This window comes from Microcebus murinus, chromosome 17, assembly GCF_040939455.1.
Source record: "Microcebus murinus isolate Inina chromosome 17, M.murinus_Inina_mat1.0, whole genome shotgun sequence".
NCBI lineage: Eukaryota > Metazoa > Chordata > Mammalia > Primates > Cheirogaleidae > Microcebus > Microcebus murinus.
Genome location: NC_134120.1, coordinates 24,438,013 through 24,455,976, shown reverse-complemented (window position 1 = coordinate 24,455,976; position 17,964 = coordinate 24,438,013). Strand labels below are relative to the sequence as shown.

Here is a 17,964-nt window from a genome sequence, read left to right as displayed (position 1 = left end):
GACAAACTTCCCCAAAATTCTCCTTCAAGCCCATACCCAGAGGCATTTGGACAACCACCTCTCCCCATGCCTCTTGCTTGCTGAAGATGTGAGATTCCCTTCTGATCAATAGCAAGTGCTGATGTTTAGACCACAGGCAAATATGACCAGATACTTATATCCCCCTAAGCAGACCTCTTGCAGTTTGACAGTTGCCCAGATAGGATTCTTGTCCACCTAGGGCTATGATGCTGACCCTAGAGGTCAAAGTCAGGGGTCTGAAAGCCACACAGGACAGTCAACCTCCTTTTTGTGGTCACAGAGCCTCACCTGGGTGAGTGTCTCATGGAACTAACCAGGTGAGAAAGAGTGTGGGAGCACACCTGTGCACACGCTGTCCCCTCCTCCCCTAGTTTGCCACACGTCCCATTTAGACCTGCCCTCCTTCCAGCTCCCTTCGCAGCCTGGCTCTGTGGTCCCAGCCAGGCACGGTTCTCTCTCTCAACCTCCGCTCTGTCCTCCTGCTCCTTCCCCTCACCTCTGGCTGCTCCTGCCCATGCTCTGGCCTTCCTGAAACCTCAGTTAGAGAGTCCCTTCTTTAACCTACTGTCACCGCTCAGACTCACCAGCACCTTCCAAAGCACTTTTTACAATCATTGCATTTCCATTTCAGAGAATCATATTCCTTAGCACAGGAGGAATTTTTCAACTAGGGCCTGGATTTGGAAATAAGATCCCTCACACAAATTGAAAGCATAAAAAATACTCATGCTCACTTCTAACAAAGGAAGAGGAAAAACTAGTAACTTCACAATGGAGAAATACAGCAGATGTCACCTTAGCCAAGTGACAAGTCAGGTGGACATCATGTACTCTTGACATTGTAAGATGAAAAGGGTACTTCACCTCTGTGGTGTTCTTCCCCCAAACCCAAAACCCCAGTCTAACCATGACAGAACATCAGCAAACCCAAACTGAGGGACATTCTTCAAAATACTTAACCAGAACTGTTCAAAAGTGTCAAAATTGTGGGAGGAGAAAAAGGAAAGACAAGAACTGTCACGGATCAGAGGACACTATGGAGAGAGGATGAATAAACACACTACGCTATCCTTGTTGGATCCCAGAACTCAAAAAGATCGTTTGTAGAAAAAACTACAGAAATCCAAATAAAGTCTATGGTGTAGTTAATAACAGTATTATGCAAATGTTAATTTTTCAGTTCTGATAAATGTACCATAGTTACATGTTAACTTTAGATAACACATTAGATCAAACTGTGTGAAGGTGTATCTCTGTGCTATCTTTGTGACACTAGATTATTTAGACTCTATTAAAATGAAAAAGCTTTAAAACTACATTCACAAAATTTCACCAAAAAGAAAAATCTTGAAACTGCGGAAATCTCACAAGCTTTTAGCAAACTGTCACAGATGCAATATAAGTAGAAGTCTTCGTTCCCAACTCCAGTTCCCCATGGTAGGCAAATTCTGCCCACCTGGCTGGTGGCTCTTGTGACTCTATAAGCTGTAGTTACACTTGGGGTTGCATAGGAGAGAGTAGAAAGGAGAGTCTGAATCTATGATCATAAACTACCCCAAAATGTGGAGACCCCCCCTTATTGCATGGAAGGCTGCCAACCAAATAGCAAATGGCCTTGTTTTCCACCTCTTAGGTGAGATCATAAAGATACAGAAGAAGGTGAGTCAGTAGTGGTTAAATGCCAAAGAAGAAAGAACTTCCAAGGAGATCCCACAGTAGGCTGAAACAGACCTTCAATCTCCCGGATGTCACCCTTCACCAGAATATGAAAGGGCTGAGGCTCAGAGAACTCAAGCAGCAGCAGGTTGGCTTAGACCCAGCTCTTCCAATGCCCAGCCCAGAAGTCAGAGTAAATCCTAGGAGCTCACGTCCAGAGAGGGCTGTGAGGTGGTGACCTGGCCACTCACCTGTCCCGAGACAGGGAACAGGCAATGCACACTTCAGAGCCATGCAGGACCCCATGGCCAATCTCACCCTTTCTCGTGTACAGTGTGAGCCTCTCTCTGCTTGGATGGCCTCTTCCACTGGTTGTGCTTTCCCCAGGACCTGCAAGCTGCACTCCTGCCCCCACCCAGGGACACACTTTATAGATGTGCTTTCCGGATGCGGCTGGATGCTATTTGCATGGCCCCAAAGGGAAGAGCTTTGTTGCCAAGTCAGGGCTGTTTTCCCCCTGCCAAACCCCCTCAGTTATTTTCGGGGCTTGTCATTCACAGCTGCCTGCCAGTCATCCGGGTCCTGGGAAGGAAATGAGGCCAAGGAACTCAGGCACAGAGCCCCCCGCTGCGAGGGAAATGTTGACTCACAGCCAATGCATTTTAACACAGGGAAACTCCCAGGAAAGCCAGAGGGCTGCGCCTGGGCCCCGGGGAGCAGGGCTTTCCGCTCTTCTCCAGGCCTGGAATTAATGCCATCGTCTCCTTCTGGGCCAGGAAACTGTAGGAAGTCTCTCCACCACCCTGGGCAGCCCTCCTGCCAGCCAAAGGGGCCACAGCTTCACTGCTCAAATTCACAGCATCTTCTTACTCAAGGACAGCCTCAGACTTGGCAATATTATTTGCAAAGCAATGAATAGGCCCCCTCCCCTCAAAAGTACCTCCCACCATCCCCTTTGCTGGTGCTTGGAATTCCTCCATTCGATGTGGATCTCGTTGAATTAAGAATGGTTTTTGTTTTGTTTTGTAACCTTCTCTCTAGGGTCAGTTGCAAGAAATAGAATTCACTTAAACCCCCCTAAGCAAAATGGGAGATACAATGGAAACCTCTAGAGAAAGAGGACAATAAAAGCCACCTGGCCCCGTTAGGACCCTCTGAGAAGCTTCGCCGGACCCCTAGATTAAGCCGGGCACCCCCTTTGCTCTCTTCTAGCTCTGTGTAACTTACCTTCACAGCCCTCAGCTAACACTTGTACACCGAGCTTTGGGGATACTTGCTTCATTTCTCTCTCCCCGTTAGGATCTAGGCTCTGAAAAGTCAGAGGCTCTGTTTGTTTTAGCTTGTCGTCGTGTGCCTGGTACCAGCACAGTGCCCAACACGGAGAAGAAGAACAATGAATATTGCCAGAAAAAAAGAAGGAAGAAGAGAAAGAAGTCAGGCGACTGTAACGGTCACAGCAGCCTCGGAGAGGAGGCAGGAGACGAGGCTAGGATCCTCCTTCTCCTCCTCGGAGCAGCTAACTTGACACTGGGCCCCACAGCCTCGTGTGACCACCTGCCCTGCCCTTCCGGAGCAGCTCCAACCGGTCACCCTGTTTCTGGCATTGTGAGATCAAAGGAACTTGCCTGAAAAGCAAACTGAATTCTTCTGTGTTAGAATTCTGTTTTTGATATTAATCATGGTTAAGATCAAGTCCCCACAAAGAAATCCTTCCTACCGTCGACGTTTGCCACCTGCAAAGGCAAACCAAATGGAAGACACGCACGGGCAGCCATGCCCCACCCAGGCGGAGCCCACATGCCCTGCACCGATTTCGCTCAAACGAAATCAGAGCTTTGATGGTATGGGGTTGCGTAAAGGATTTTATTTCTGTGCTGTGTTTACCTTCTCCCCTCAAAGCCTGCAGCCGCGTGCATGAAAGCAAGAAGCTGGGGAATCACCTGAGCTTCGGTTCAGCAGCCAGTTAACAGAATACCTGTTTTATGCGGCTTAGGCAAACACTCACATCTTCGTCTCACAAGAAGTTAAGAGCAATTGCCTACCTAGCAGATGTGACAACTGCAATGAATCATTTTTAAAAACTCTTCTTTATGACAGAATTATTTTAGCAATAAGTTTCAAATTAGCATATTTCATTGCATATTTTCAAATGAACATTGTACTTGGCATGAAGTTAATTCAGAGAACCCCCAGCAAGTTCATAAAGGCTCAGAATTATCTCGTTTTGCTTTGAGTGCACCCCACGTCTCTGAGAGCTGTAGCACAACAAGTCCCTCTGCTAAAACAGTAGATTGGAAACAAGCAAAGATAGCACAATGGTTGTAAAAGCAGAGAATCCAAACTTAAGTTACTTTAATTTTGTCATTCCACATGACCTTGCAGAGTTTGTAAATATTTGTTTAAAATTTAAAAGAATGAAACAGAGTGGCTTCAGTGATCATGCAAAACCATCCCCAAATGGGGAATAGGGAAAGCCTCTCTAGTTTGTTATTGAAACAAACACATTTATTAATAGTTCAGTCCATATGTGTGCTGTAGGTGACCAAATGTCACATACATGCTCTTAAAACTCTTCAGTGACCAAAGCAATTGTTTAGAACTTAGACTTACAAAAGATTTACTCGAGGGAGGAGAAGTATTTTATCACTGACATTGTTTAGAACTGCTAGCACATATGATGATCAAAAGCAGACTGACTTCCTTCCAGTTAGTTCTATTATTATTTTAAATTCTCTACAGACAATGCAGCCTTTTATGGCCTATGTGTGTTACAGATAACTCTCCACCCTTGGGAAGCCGCTAGTCAGGAAGAATATGGCCCAGGGTAATGCACTAAGGGACCCTTACATCTACTAAGGGACCCTCTACATTGTAGGCTTCCCTCTACATTTTCTCTCTACCAGCATTAGCATGTTGACTTTTATCCTCAGTTTCTCCCCTCAGTCACCAGATGGCTGCTGCACCTCCAGCCATTGCATCCACATCTCAGCCAGGATGAAATGGGAATGGCAAAAGGGCAAAGGCAAAAAACAGTATCAACCAAATCAGTCAATTTTTGTAATTTATTTACAAAGAGAAAAATACACCTTTATTGTTGTTCTACAGTTCTGTGAGCTTTAATAAATGCATAGAATTGCACAACCACCGAGCTTGGGATACAGAATAGTTCACTTATCCCCCCAAATTCCTTTGTTCTGGCCCTTTGCAGTCAAACCTTTCCCCTAGCCCTAAGTCCTGGCAACTACTAATTTGTTCTCCTATCCTATAGTTTTGCCATTTCCTGAGTGTCACGTAAGATTCTTTTCTGGTCTGCATGCATTTTATTTCTTTTTCTTGTCTTATTGCACTGGCTAAAACTTCCAGTACAATATTGAAGAGGACTGGTCAGAGTGCACATGATTGCCTTGCTCTTGGCCTTTGTGGGAAATCATTCAGTCTTTCATCACTAAGTTTTAACCTATATCATTTATCATTTCCCTTTTTCAGAAGGGCATTTAAGGAACCTATTTTCTATTCCTGGTTTGCTGAGAGTTTTTTCTTTTTTATCATGAGGCAACGTTGAATTTTGTCAAATGTTTTCTCTGTATCTGCTAATATTATCATGCAGGTTTGCCTTTAGTCTGTTAATATTATGGATTACATTGATTGATTTTCTAATATTGAATCAACCTTGCATTCCCTGGATAAATCCCACCTATTTGCGATGTAGTACCTTTTTTTTATATATTGCTCAATTCAATTGGCTAATATTTTGAGAATCTTTACAACTTTGTTCATAGGGACATTGGTCTCTGGTTTTCTTTTCTTGTGCCATTCTGAGTTTATCTTGCTCATGTGCACCGACTCTTTCTTCTGTCATCTCCATTCTCCTCTTAAGTCCCTCCAGTGAATCTTTTAAGTTTGCACACTATAATTCTAAGAGGCGGCTGCGGAGAGCAGATGGAAGCTCAAACTCAAGAGCCCTGCGATGGCATTTTCAGGAGCAAGGCTGGCCCACAAATGTAATTTTTTATGTGACTAAATTCATTAGCAATATTTTTAAAGTTGGTGATTTCACATAAAAATCTAGATTTCTTTTTGCCTTTTCTTGGAAAAAAAACATAAAAGAGCCAGGATCCGCTGGAGGGAAGGAGCGGCTGCCCCCACCAGGCTGCCCCCGGTACTGCCAGGCCCCCTCAGCCATTCTCAGCACCTCCGGGCTGCACAGACTGCAATGGGGAGCCTTTTCCCCACCCCTCATTTTCCAAATAGAATGAGCTTAAACAGAGTGCATGTGCCAAAAGGAGTTTTATTTGCCTAGGAAAACAAAGATAAACTGGGTGAGGATGGGAAAACCAAATTTCTTCCTATGAGAAAAGGGTAGATGATCCTTTGCGGACAACCACGGAGGAGGAAGCGTGGGGGGCCGAGGAGGAAGGAGGGACATATAGAGGAGGGTAAATGAGGCAGCGGCCACAGGGAAACGTTAAGCACATAAGGTATTATTATAAGAGGATTTGGGGAAGTTTTGCTATCTGGTATGTGATGTAACCAGTTTCCATTTTATTAAAGAGAGAAAGGAGGGCTGGGGAGGGGAGAGAAGGGGGAAGAAGGAGAGGAGAAAGAGAAAGAAGAAGAGGGGAGGAGGAAGAAGAAAAGGAGGGAGGAAGGGAAGGAAGGAAGAAGACTTCAGTAAAAACCTATGTTGCTCTAGTCAGTGCTTCGTGGTGGGGGGAGAGTGTGTGTGCATGTGTGTATGCACATGCGTATGTGACTCCACGAAACTTCAAGAAAACTCAGTTCCATTGAGATTTGACTTCATTCCCGTCACACCCCGGCCCCGAACTACCACAATCAACCACTACCTGGTCCAGTGCCTGGCGCACGGCAGGCACCCACAAATGTTTGGAACCCCGATCATCCAGGCAAAGAGATGGAGATGTGAGAGCCGCCTGCCCACTGTCGCACCTCCACCACCCCCTTTCTTCTGCAGGCTGCCCCTTGTCCTCCCTGGGTTGGTGTTAAGAGAACTGGAGGAGCCGGGTCTCGGGTCTCCCCGCCCTGGGCAGCCTTCTCTGTCCTCCCCACACCCCTCTGCTCCCAGATCACTCGTCCCAAGGGTGAGAATGGAAACCCTCCCAGGGGACTTGCATCTCCTCCCTCAGTGAACCCCCAAAGTAAACCCATGAAACTCAGAATGTCTTTACCTTTGATGCAGGATGGGAGTGAGGGAGGGAGCAAGATTTTTAATGATGGGTGTCTAGGGTGGCTTCCCCCAAAACTGCACCCCAGCCTCTGGGCCCCACACAGACTCACCCAGGGCCTGCATAGCCTGGTATGGCAGTGGGCAGGGAGCTCGGGGCTTTGGCACATGAGGGTCAGGGGGGCCAGCACCCTCTACCCCACCCCTAGCCTGGGCACAGGAGATAAGTCTGCCTTCAGATACACCAGTGGCAGCCAATATTGGAGCCTGTTTCTGACACAATTCCAGCTGCCAGAGCGTGCCTCATTCACACCATGGCATGTCACTTAAGTCGCTGAAAGGAAAGGAGCAGAACGTGTGCATGTGAGAGCACACACCCACACACACTCACGCACCACTGATGCTGATTAAAGGTTTATGAGAAGCAAGAAAATCGGATAGGATTTGGGCAGAATCCGACCAGTTTTAAGTTTCCCATCCCTAAGCCGTTAAGTCCTCACAAGCCTTTATTTTTGTCCTTGATGTAGAAGGGGGACTAAGTTGGGGAATGTAAATGGCAAGGCCCAGAGTTTTTGAAACGATTATCAGATTTGTATAAGATTTACTCTGCTCTTTAAAAAAGATCATGTGCACGCATGCACTCATAAACACACACACACACACACACACACACACACACACTGGTTTTCTGCAACCCCAGCGTGCAGAGATCATCATCAAACTCAACTTTGGAGTAAGCATGATGAGCAGGAGAGTGCTGCTAGAACTCCACAGCTGGGCACATGACCTGGGCATTCCAGAAGCTTCCGGGAGTGTCTTAGTCCATTTGGTGTTGCTGTAAAGGAACGCGTGAGGCTGGACAGTTTATAAAGAAAAGAGATTTATTTTGCGCGTGGCTCTGCAGGCTGCACGAGAAGCGTGGCGCCAGCACCTGCTTCTGGTGAGGGCCTCAGGAAGCCTCCACTCATGGCGGAAGGTGGAGGGGCAGCATCAGAGGGCAGGAGGAAAGGAGCAGGGCTGGGGAGGGGCCGGGCTCTGTTTAACAGTCAGTTCTTGCTGGAACCAATAGAGTGAGAGTCACTCACTACCTTGAGGAGGGCACAAAGCTGTTCAGGAGGGATCTGCCCTCATGACCCAAACACCCCCCCCCCACCAAGCCCCACCTCCAACATTGGAGATCAAATTTTGAAGTGAGATTTGGAGGGGCCAAATATCCAAACCATATCAAGGGGGCTTACAGACCTCTCAAGGCAGCCCCACTAATGAAATAGAGGCAAGGCCCATCCCTCCAAAGAAAAACCTTCCAGGCCACCTGAAGTTTTACCTCTCTGAGTTAATTCCTTTGTGTCTGGAGGCCTTTTGGCCTCTCGGAGCTCCCTCAAAGGCAAGCCTCTAAGCAGGGTGCATTACAGAGGACCGTCAGGAGGCCTGAAACCCAGGTGATGATAGTAGCTACTAAATTTCTTTCATTATTATTACTTTTTAAGCACTTAGTGCTAACTTTGGCACTCTGGCCAACAGCCATACACTCTCTTCCGACATTCCGCCAGTCCAGCCACAGCCCCATGCTGCCCGTTCCCTTTCCAGGCTCACTCTTGGACAAGTTGACTTGTCGTTGTCATCTGCACCTGCTCACCCTACAGCATCTCCACGATCCACTCTACTAGGGCGTTGGCTGCACAATTCTGCAAAACCACTCTCGTCACTGATGTCTTTAGCTAAGCCAAGGAAGTCTGGAAAGAAAAATTAAATATTTCCCTAAAACTTCAGGGAAATATTTAAAAAGAAAAGAGGTAAGAAAAGAGAAATCCTTTCAGAAGTTCCCAGAGAAACAAGAAATGCCTATTTCCACAACAAAGTTTGATTAGAAACTGTAAGAAGCTAGAGGTAGTTTTGAAAACCGGTGGAGGTGGTCAGATAATACTCATGAACTTAATCAGGCTTAGTAAGGCAGTGACAGAAATGCAAATCTGAGGCTGCCTCTCCATAGCTTGGCCGGCCAGAGTAAAACCTAGAGGCTGAATTAATTTTTTCCTCTCAGATTAAAGCAGCAACTTCTCTAGGTTGAAGGCAGAGGTACAAAGTCAGAGGCTTCAGAAGTTGTTGGAAAATGACTAAATGACTCGCTAAATGATCCAGAGGCAATTTGAGATTCCTATTTCTGTCTCTACTTCTGTAAGTCTGATTCCTTTAACTAGCATTTTCTGCTTGTGCCTTGGTAAGCCAAGGCCTTCCATGGGTAAGGCATAGTTTATTACACCTTCAGGTTCCACTTTTTTGTCACAGTCCCCCTTGTCACTGTGAATTTCCAAAGCAACTCCAGGGTGGGCACACTTAGCCCTCCTGAAGTTCACATTCAGCCCGTGGTTTTTAATAACTGTAATGTCAGATGACTTTCACCCCACATGGGTAACGCTATGCTAGGTGCAGGATTCTGGAGTCAGTCCTCCTGGGTTTGGGCCCTACCCCCCCCCACACTTGTTAGCTGAGTTATCTTGGGCAAAGTATGTCGTCTCTCAGAGCCTCAGTTTTCCCATCTATAAAATGGTGATGATAATAATTAAGTGATTATAATATCATTGTAATTAGATTATTATAATAATATAACCTGACAATGTTGCCGAGAGATGAACTGAGATAGAGCATGAAACTATTTGGTGCCCTATCTGGGGCACAATAAATAATCAATAAACAGGAGCGATTATTATTACTAGAGGTTTCTTGGTCAGGGGTGTCTGAGTCAGCAATTTTTGAATCTCTGGTGTTTGGGTTCATGCCTCATATATACAAAGTGTTGGCCAGGCAATGTTTGATCATGTCTGTGATCGTACATTCACAGGACTTCACCTCACCCTCTTCCGTTGCTGGCAACCTTGCTTTCCCTGAATTCCTGCTCAGGAAGAAGAGCAAGTCCATCCTCTCGGGACTGAGGAATGGCAAGACCTTCAAAGAACCCAGAGCTAGAGACCCAGGGTTCAGACTGCAGACCAGCAGTAGGCAAATGACAGCCAGGAGCTAAATCCCTCCAGCTGTGCTTTTTGTTTTTAACAGCTTTACTGAGTTATAACTGACAGACGAAAACTGCACACATTGAATGTATACAATTTGATGAGTTTGGATATATGCCTACACCCATGAATTTATCACCACAATTAAGGTAATAAAACATACCCCTCACCTCCAAAAGTTTCCTTGTGCCCCTTTGTTTTTGTTTTTGTGATAAGAACATTTAACATAAGACCCACCCTCTATAATTTTTTAAGTGCACAACAGTTTTGTGATCTATAGGCACCATGTTGTACAGCAGATCTCTAAACTCAATCATCTTGCACAACTGAAGATTTATACCATTGAACGACAATTGCTCCTTTCCCCTGCCCCTGCCCCCCCCCCCCCGGAATCACTACTACTCTCTGCTTCTATGAGTTTGGCTATTTTAGGTATCTTGTATGAGAAGAACTGTACAGTATTTGTGTTTCTGTGTCTGGTTTATTTCACCTACCATAATGCCCTCCAGCTTCATCTATGGTATCGCATGTGGTAGGATTTTCTTCCTTTCCAAGGCTAAATAATATTTCGTTGTATGTGTATACGTATCACATTTTATGTGTCCATTCATCCACTGGTGGCCATTTAGGTTGTTTCTGTATTTGGGCTGTTGTGAATAATGTCCAGCATCCATCTTTGTGAATAAAGTTTTATTGGAACATAGCCACATCCACTCATTTACATATAGTCGTCCATGGCTGCTTTCACGCGGACAATGGCAGAATTGAACAGCTGCTTTAGAGATCATCTGGTCTGCCAAACCTAAAATGTTTCCTATCTGGCAGTTTACAGAAAAAGTTTGACAACTTCCGCTCTAAACCCTACATCTGAGCCGAAACTTCCCCCTTCTTGTGCAAGCCCTTTCCTAGTGCCTTCTGATGTAGAAGTCGTTGCTGAAAAGAGTTACTTGCCTTCTTCTATTTAAGAATGGGGTGCTCTGATAAGAGTGGTTTTATTTGTTCCTCCACCACTACCCACCACTTCTTGAACAGACTAGTTTGGCTTAAGGTAGACTTATGTGACTGACCAACAGTTGTGACCCTTAGCTGGCTCTCCCAGTGCTCTGTCTTGGACCTCCTCTGTCACAATCACCTGGGATGCTTATCACAAATGCTGACTGCCAGGTCCCATTCCAGACTTTCAGAACCTGGACCCCTGAGATGGGGCCCAGGAAACTCCATTACAATAAAGACAACAACAACCCGGTGATCCTGAAGCGGCGGCCTGCAAAGAAGAGACAAGGACACTGCGACCGTGACGCCATGCCTTTCTTCGGTATACAGAAAAGGCTGGGCCTTAACATGGATCGTACGGTGACAATCGAAAGTGGTGAACAGCCCCTCAAGATTCCTGCTGGACGCCATGCTTTTGAAAAAGAACGGATAGAACGTGCATGTGGAATTGGTACTATCCGGGCAGAGAAAGAGTGCAAGATAGAGTGTGATGATCTCGTTGAAAGTCTACTTCGGCAAAAAAACGGTAAAACGTATTTGTGCCGTCCAGAAGCAGCGGGATAAGCAGATAGAGGAAGGGAAGTACACCCCTCCACCTCACCAGGCGGGCAAGGGGGAGCCGAGGCCCTGAACAGAGCAGTGACTGATGGCTGAGGCTGATTTTCGTGTTCTCCATTCTTCACTGGAAAGATGATTTACTGAAAACCTCTTTGTCAAATGTGTACAAATAAAGGATTACCCAAAAAAACAATAACAACAACACTCCTCCAGGTGGATCTTAAATCCCTTAAAGATTTAATGTGAGAAATATAAGGTGAGAATCTTTGTTCTTGCCTTCTGAGGTTATGTCTTCTTCAAATGTAGCCCTGCCTTACACAATGTCTGACACACAGAAAGTGTCCAAAAGGTATTCGCTTGCTACGTTGCGAAAGAGCTTTTGCTGAAGACGTGTTCTTGCAGTGCTGCCTGCAAACCACAGCTTGTCAGCGGAGCCCACTTTGCCCCTTGACTGACATTACAGTATCAGAGATGCTTTTATTTTTGTTTAGCCGATGTCCCACGGTCAATGGTTTCTAACACTTCAGTTTTAAGGTTTTCTGCCTCCAAGACCTCAGTCAAGTTGCTGATTAGCTATAAGCACTCAAATTCACTGGGAAAGTCTGTCACTTAAAAGGCTCTTCTGGCTGGGCGCAGTGGCTCACACCTGTAATCCTAGCACTTTGGGGGGCCAAAGCAGGAGGATCACTTGCGCCCAGGAGTTCAAGACCCACCTGCACAAAAGTGAGACCCTGTCTCTACAAAAAAAAAAAATTTAAATTAGCCAGGCATGGTGGTGCACATTTGCAGTCCCAGCTACTTGGGAGGCTGAAGCAGGAGGATCACTTGAGCCCCAGGAGTTTGAAGTTGCAGTGAGTCGTGATGATGCCACGGTACTGTAGCCTGGGCAACAGAGTGAGACACTATCTCAAAAGAAAAAAAAACAAAAAATAAAAAAAGGCTCTTCTATAAGATGAACAGTTCCTCCTCCAATTTGTCACTTGAGTTAAAGAGGGCTTTTCCTACATGGGGGTCCTTGAAAGGAAATTCCTTTAGACAGCTGCCTTTGATGACAAGGATGGAAGTGACATCCTTTGGCTGCAAGAAATGCTCATTCAGCTCCAGTCCTCCCCTTGCTCAGGCTCCCCCCACCACACACAGATCAAGGCCAGGACCGCTCACCTGGAGACCCAGACAGGGGAGGTGACTTGACCCTGCTCACCCAAGGAATCTCAAAGCCAGAGCAAGAATAGAAGTCCAGATGCTTCTGGGCCTTGGTTCCCTTGGTCACCACAGCTGGCCTTGCTGGACAGACTATGTTCTCCAGACGACCTCCTTAGTTGCTTGTACCATCAGACCACACTGCCCAATTATGTACTTGGAATTCATGGGCATGTGGTTTCAAGTAAATTGAAAAGAGAAGAAAAGCATGAAATCCTCTGATTCATCTGCATCCCTGACCCCTGAGTGTGCACACAGAGACACACACACATCCGCATCCAGCCTTACCTAAGGTCCACTTCTAAGGAAGAGGATCTCCTTTTCCCCGGGAGGCCAATCCATCCATCCATCTGTGTTCTAGATACCTGTATTAACTAGGTCGTTTATTTTCTGCATTCTGATGCCTTGATACCTGGAGCCTTCCTGACTCGAACTGCCCTTCCCAGGGTTAGCCAATCTCTAGGCCTAGAACCATGGCCTGGAGATAGTAAACAGCATGCCAGTGAGTGCTTTTCAAATGCAAGCCAGCCATCTAGAGTCTACACCCCCATCCCTCCATCCCTCTCCCCCTGCCCTAATCGCCCGGGCTATATATTAGACCTGCAGTCCCCAACCTTTTTGGCACCAGGGACCATTTTCATGGAAGACAATATTTATGGACCGGAGGGTGGTGGAGTGGTGGATGGTTTCAGGATTAATCAAGTGCATTACATTTATTGTGCACTTTATTTCTACTATTATTACACTGCAATATATAATGAAATAACTATACAACTTACCACAGGTTGGAGACCCCTGTACTAGACAATTAGGGGCAACTCCAATGCTCCCAAGGCCCACTGAGATTATTGAAACTAGCCAGTCCTAAACCTGCACACCCTGTCTCACCGTCCCTTCCACAGAAACCCCAGTAAAGGCCCTTTCCTCAGTTTCCCCTTCCACCTTCTCATGGACCCCAGTGCTTTCCCAGGCGGCCCTGATGGTGCAGCACTGCCCCTCCTCTTGGGAACTCGGAGTAACAAACTGTCTTTTCAATGACAATCGTCTGATCTGCTGTCCTTTCTATACCTCCAATTTTCTTTATTGTATAACAAAACTCTCTCTCCCCATCTACCAGGCACCTTGGTCCATACAGTCCTCTCCTTGTGAGTCTTCACCCTCTCTCCCCTAGGTCCTCTCCCCTCGGGACACAAACATGCCCAAGTTGCTCCCACGCATTCAGAACATTTAATCTCTGTTCTCTTCTATCTCTCTGCCCTTCCAATGGAGTTTCTCAGACTGGCGTGTGCTCCCTGCCTCCCTGTCCATGCAGTCAGCCAGCCCCTCCAGTCCCCGCTCCGCTGGAACTGTCCTGGCAAAAGGCAAATTCTTCATGACTAGACCACAGGGCACAGCTGCTGCCACCCCGCTGGCCCAGGCCACTGCATCCGAGGCCACCGCCAGCTCTCTCCGCTGTAGGACCACTACTCATTCTCCTGGGCTGCCTACCGGGGCTCCACTTCCGGCTCCTCCCCGGAAGTGCCACTGTTCCCAGGACCCTTCTTTAGCACCCTCCTCTCAAAGGACCACAAGCTATTTGGAGAATCTGATGGAAGCTGAGGACCCTCTCCCCAGACAACTATACTGAACACACTCAGGTTTTCTCGTAAATGTCAAGGGATTCATCAACCTCCTAGAGCCCATCCTTTGACTTTTAGAGGAACCAAAAACATCTGATTTGTGCTTGTGCCAGCCCAAAGTCCTCTGTTGATCTCCAGGGCTGTGTATATCTTGCAGTTCACTGGGCAGCATCTCCCTCTTACCCTGCAGGTACCTAAGTTCAGAATGTCCAAGGCTGGAGTTGTCAGTCCCCACAAAACCTGCTCCTCTTCTGGGATTTCCCCTCAAAATGGCACCATTGTCTGCTCACCATCCGAGGCAAACACCTGGGACTCTTTCAAGACTCCTACCCCTCTCCCAGCCCCCATGTTCACTCAACCCCCAATTCCTATCAGTTCTGTCTCCCCAACGTCTGTCGGACTGTCCCCCCATTCCTTCTCCCTCCGTTGCCCAAGTACTTACCCTTCCATTCCCCACTTGGATTGCTGGTGGTCTGTACTCCTCTAACAACCATCCTCACTGTGAAAAGAGCAGCCATTCCAGCACGCAGATCTGCTCAAAACCTCCCGACCTCCTCCCGTGCCCACAGTCCACAGCACTATTTTTCAAACTGTGGTCCATCTATACATGCTCAGAAATTTGAGAATTCTCAATGGGACTTTAAAAATGTATGTGTTTATAGTTTAGATCATTTGGATGGGAAAATACCTTATAACTCCACACCTACATTTGCTTTTGTGCAATGCTTCGCATTGGAACCAATATGACCTACTTCACTTGTAGCAACTAATGAGAAATAGAGGTGAGATTAAAATGTCAAGGCTTCATTTGCAGCCAAAGGCAGCCCCACATGAGGAACGAAGGTTTTGCAGAGGTTAGAAGAGAGATGACGGGCACCCTACCTGGCAGGTAGAAATTCAGCATTTGAAATAAATTGTGCTGGTGACCAACACTGTATTCACGCTGTAGGCAGAAACTTAGTCTCAGCAAACCAACAACACCTACAACAGAAGATTTAAGTTGTTAAATTGAATGTTGTTCATTTTGCTTGTATTTTATTTGAAAATGTGTTTTTACTTGCACGTAACTTATATTTCATTTATGTTTGTCCAAATATAAGTAACATTGCAATGAAAATAATTTAAGTACCTCTGGGGAGAAGAGGTCATTGGGAATTATTTTTTCTTTTTGGAGTTTGAGAAGGACTGACATAAAAATTTCTCTACCGTAAGGTGAGCACAGGCTTTCACCACCTGTCCCTGCCTACCTGTCTGTCCACACTCTTCTCTCACCCCTTTCTACCACCACGAGCTAACCCAATGCACCTGAACTATTGTAGTTTTCCAAGCACACAAGACCTCTCGCTCAAGGTCAAGAATGGGGTGAAGGAAGAGAGGTGCTCACTCAGCAAAATTTTAGAGGGCATCAAAAAACTCAGTACTCAAAATAAATATTATTTTAACTTACTATTTAAAAAAAATCTGTGATGAACAAAATATCAAAATATTAAAGGCAGGATCGGTACCTCTGCTTTGAGTTTTGTGCAGAATCTTGCCACTGCTTGGAATTCTCTCTCCCTACCTTTTCTGCCTGGCACATATCCCCGACTTTATTACTTACCTGCCAAGTGGCCTTTGAAAAGGCACTTTTACTTCTTGGATCCTTATTTTTCCCATCTGCAGATAAGGATAATAACCTCATATGTGGTTTTCAGGATTCAGGGAGGTAGTGACTATAAAAGGTGTGACACAGTGCCTGCCTCATGGTATTACGTGTTGCTGGCAGTACTGTTATTGCTATGGCTGTTTCTAGCACTGTCTACCCAGTGAAGTCCTCCCTACCCTCCTTGATAGCCCCAGGAAGTTTTAGGAGAGCTTTTTCCCATGTTTTCATTATGTACTATACACATCTCAATGACAGCAGAAAAATACATATTATAATTATGTCTATATCTTTTGCCCACTGACTATAAGCTGTTTGAAGTTCAAGATGATTTTTTATCTTTGTTGGCTTTTAACACATAATAGATGTTGAATACATATTTACTGAATAAATGAATGGATAAAATGAGATCTAGCCCAAGAACAAATTAACCTACCAAACGTCAACTCATGTGAGTACAAGCCAATATCCATTGATAGATTCAACAAATATTTAGTACGCACCAACCACATTCCAAGCATCCTGCTAGGTGCTGGGACTACAACAGTGCATAAAATAAACATGGCCGTATCCCTGTGGCATCAACATCCCCCAGAGGAGATGGACAATTAAAAGCAATTACAATAAAGTGGCGAAGTGTGCTCAGGGAACTGCAAGAAGTTCCGTTTAGCCCAAGCGTCAAATGTGAGGCAGACCGTGAAGAGAGAAGAGGCTGAAGGAAAACGGAGCCAGGTGGTGGAGAATCCTGCAAGCCTTGCTAAGGAATTTAGACTTTATCTCAAAGGCAGTGGACCACTGCATGTATATCAACAGCAAATGGAAGAAATCTCAACCTCATTGGCTTGGCCAATGAGGCCAAGAGAGAATCATTGGTACCTGCAACTGAAAACTGCAGTGGTCAGGCTGGCTTTAGGTAGGGACAGGATTAGGGGCTCAGATCAAGCCATCGGGACCCATCTCTCAGGTCGGCTCTGCTCTCCTCTTGGAGCTGATTCCCTCCTCCAGTACCCTATGGAGGCCCCAGCTGCCCCAGCCTCTGTCCTGCCAGATTCAAGACCAGCAAATCCTTTTTCAGGTGACTCAAGCCAAAGCCCTACACTGGGCTAGGCTTGGACAACCCATCCCTGGCCAACTGCTGTGACCAGGAGAGTGAAACGAGATGATTTGTTTGGGGCCACGCAATGTGCTACATCCCACACCCGCAGACATGGGGTGAGACTGGGGGCTGGGGGAGCTGGTATTCTCTAAAGGAAAATCAGAGCTGTGTTACCAGTAGAACAATGAATCAAAGTTGAGTGGCAAAACCAAAACAGAACAGAAATCCATTAGGGAAAGATTTTTGGCAAGGAGTGACTTTGTGCTTAGATTTGTGATGGAAAGCAAACCCCAAACCACCCCACGCTGAGGGGGCAATGTGGAGAATGATGGGTGGGGAACGCTGCACGCAGGAAGAACAATGTGCCCTCCCCAATGAACCAGTGAGGACCGCTGGCTGCGGGCGTGGGGTGGGGGCTGTAGGGTGAGCAGAGGTGACACGCAGAAGTAGGACTAACAGAGCACAGAGACCTAAACATGGAGGCTCACAGGAGCTATGTCCATCAAGGGGAGGAGAGATGAGCTCTGCACAGTTTGAGAGGCTCACAGAAAAGTCCAGAACTCAGTTGTGTAAATGAGTCTGCAGCTCAGGAGAGTGACCTGGGCTGAAGATACAGATTTGGAGGTCACCAGGACATAAAGGGCAACTCAAGCATGTGCACAAGATCTCCCAGGCAGAGCGGGTGGAGGGCAGAGAGAAGGATTGCCCCAGAACCATGGCAGACCAGCGCCTGAAGGGGGAGCAGAGGAAGAGGAACCAAAGCAGAGAAGGAGAGGTCTAGGGAGGAGAGGGCTACAGGAGGGGAGCAAGGTCCACAGGACCAGATGTCACCAGGAGGCCAAGCAAGATGGATTGAAAATGTTCCCATAGGCTTATCCACAAGGTCACCATGTCCTTGGGAAGAACACCAGCAGAGAGGTGGTGGGAGACTTGGGGAGTGGGATCTTTCTTACAGAGGTTGCATTCTGAAGAGGGGAAGAGAAGTAGGA

General features: G+C 46.5%; 1 pseudogene; it reads left to right on the top strand.

The window, feature by feature from the left end:
* Window positions 1-11,088: 11,088 nt before the first annotated feature.
* Window positions 11,089-11,491, top strand: LOC105860534 (NADH dehydrogenase [ubiquinone] iron-sulfur protein 5 pseudogene; annotated as a pseudogene).
* Window positions 11,492-17,964: the final 6,473 nt, after the last annotated feature.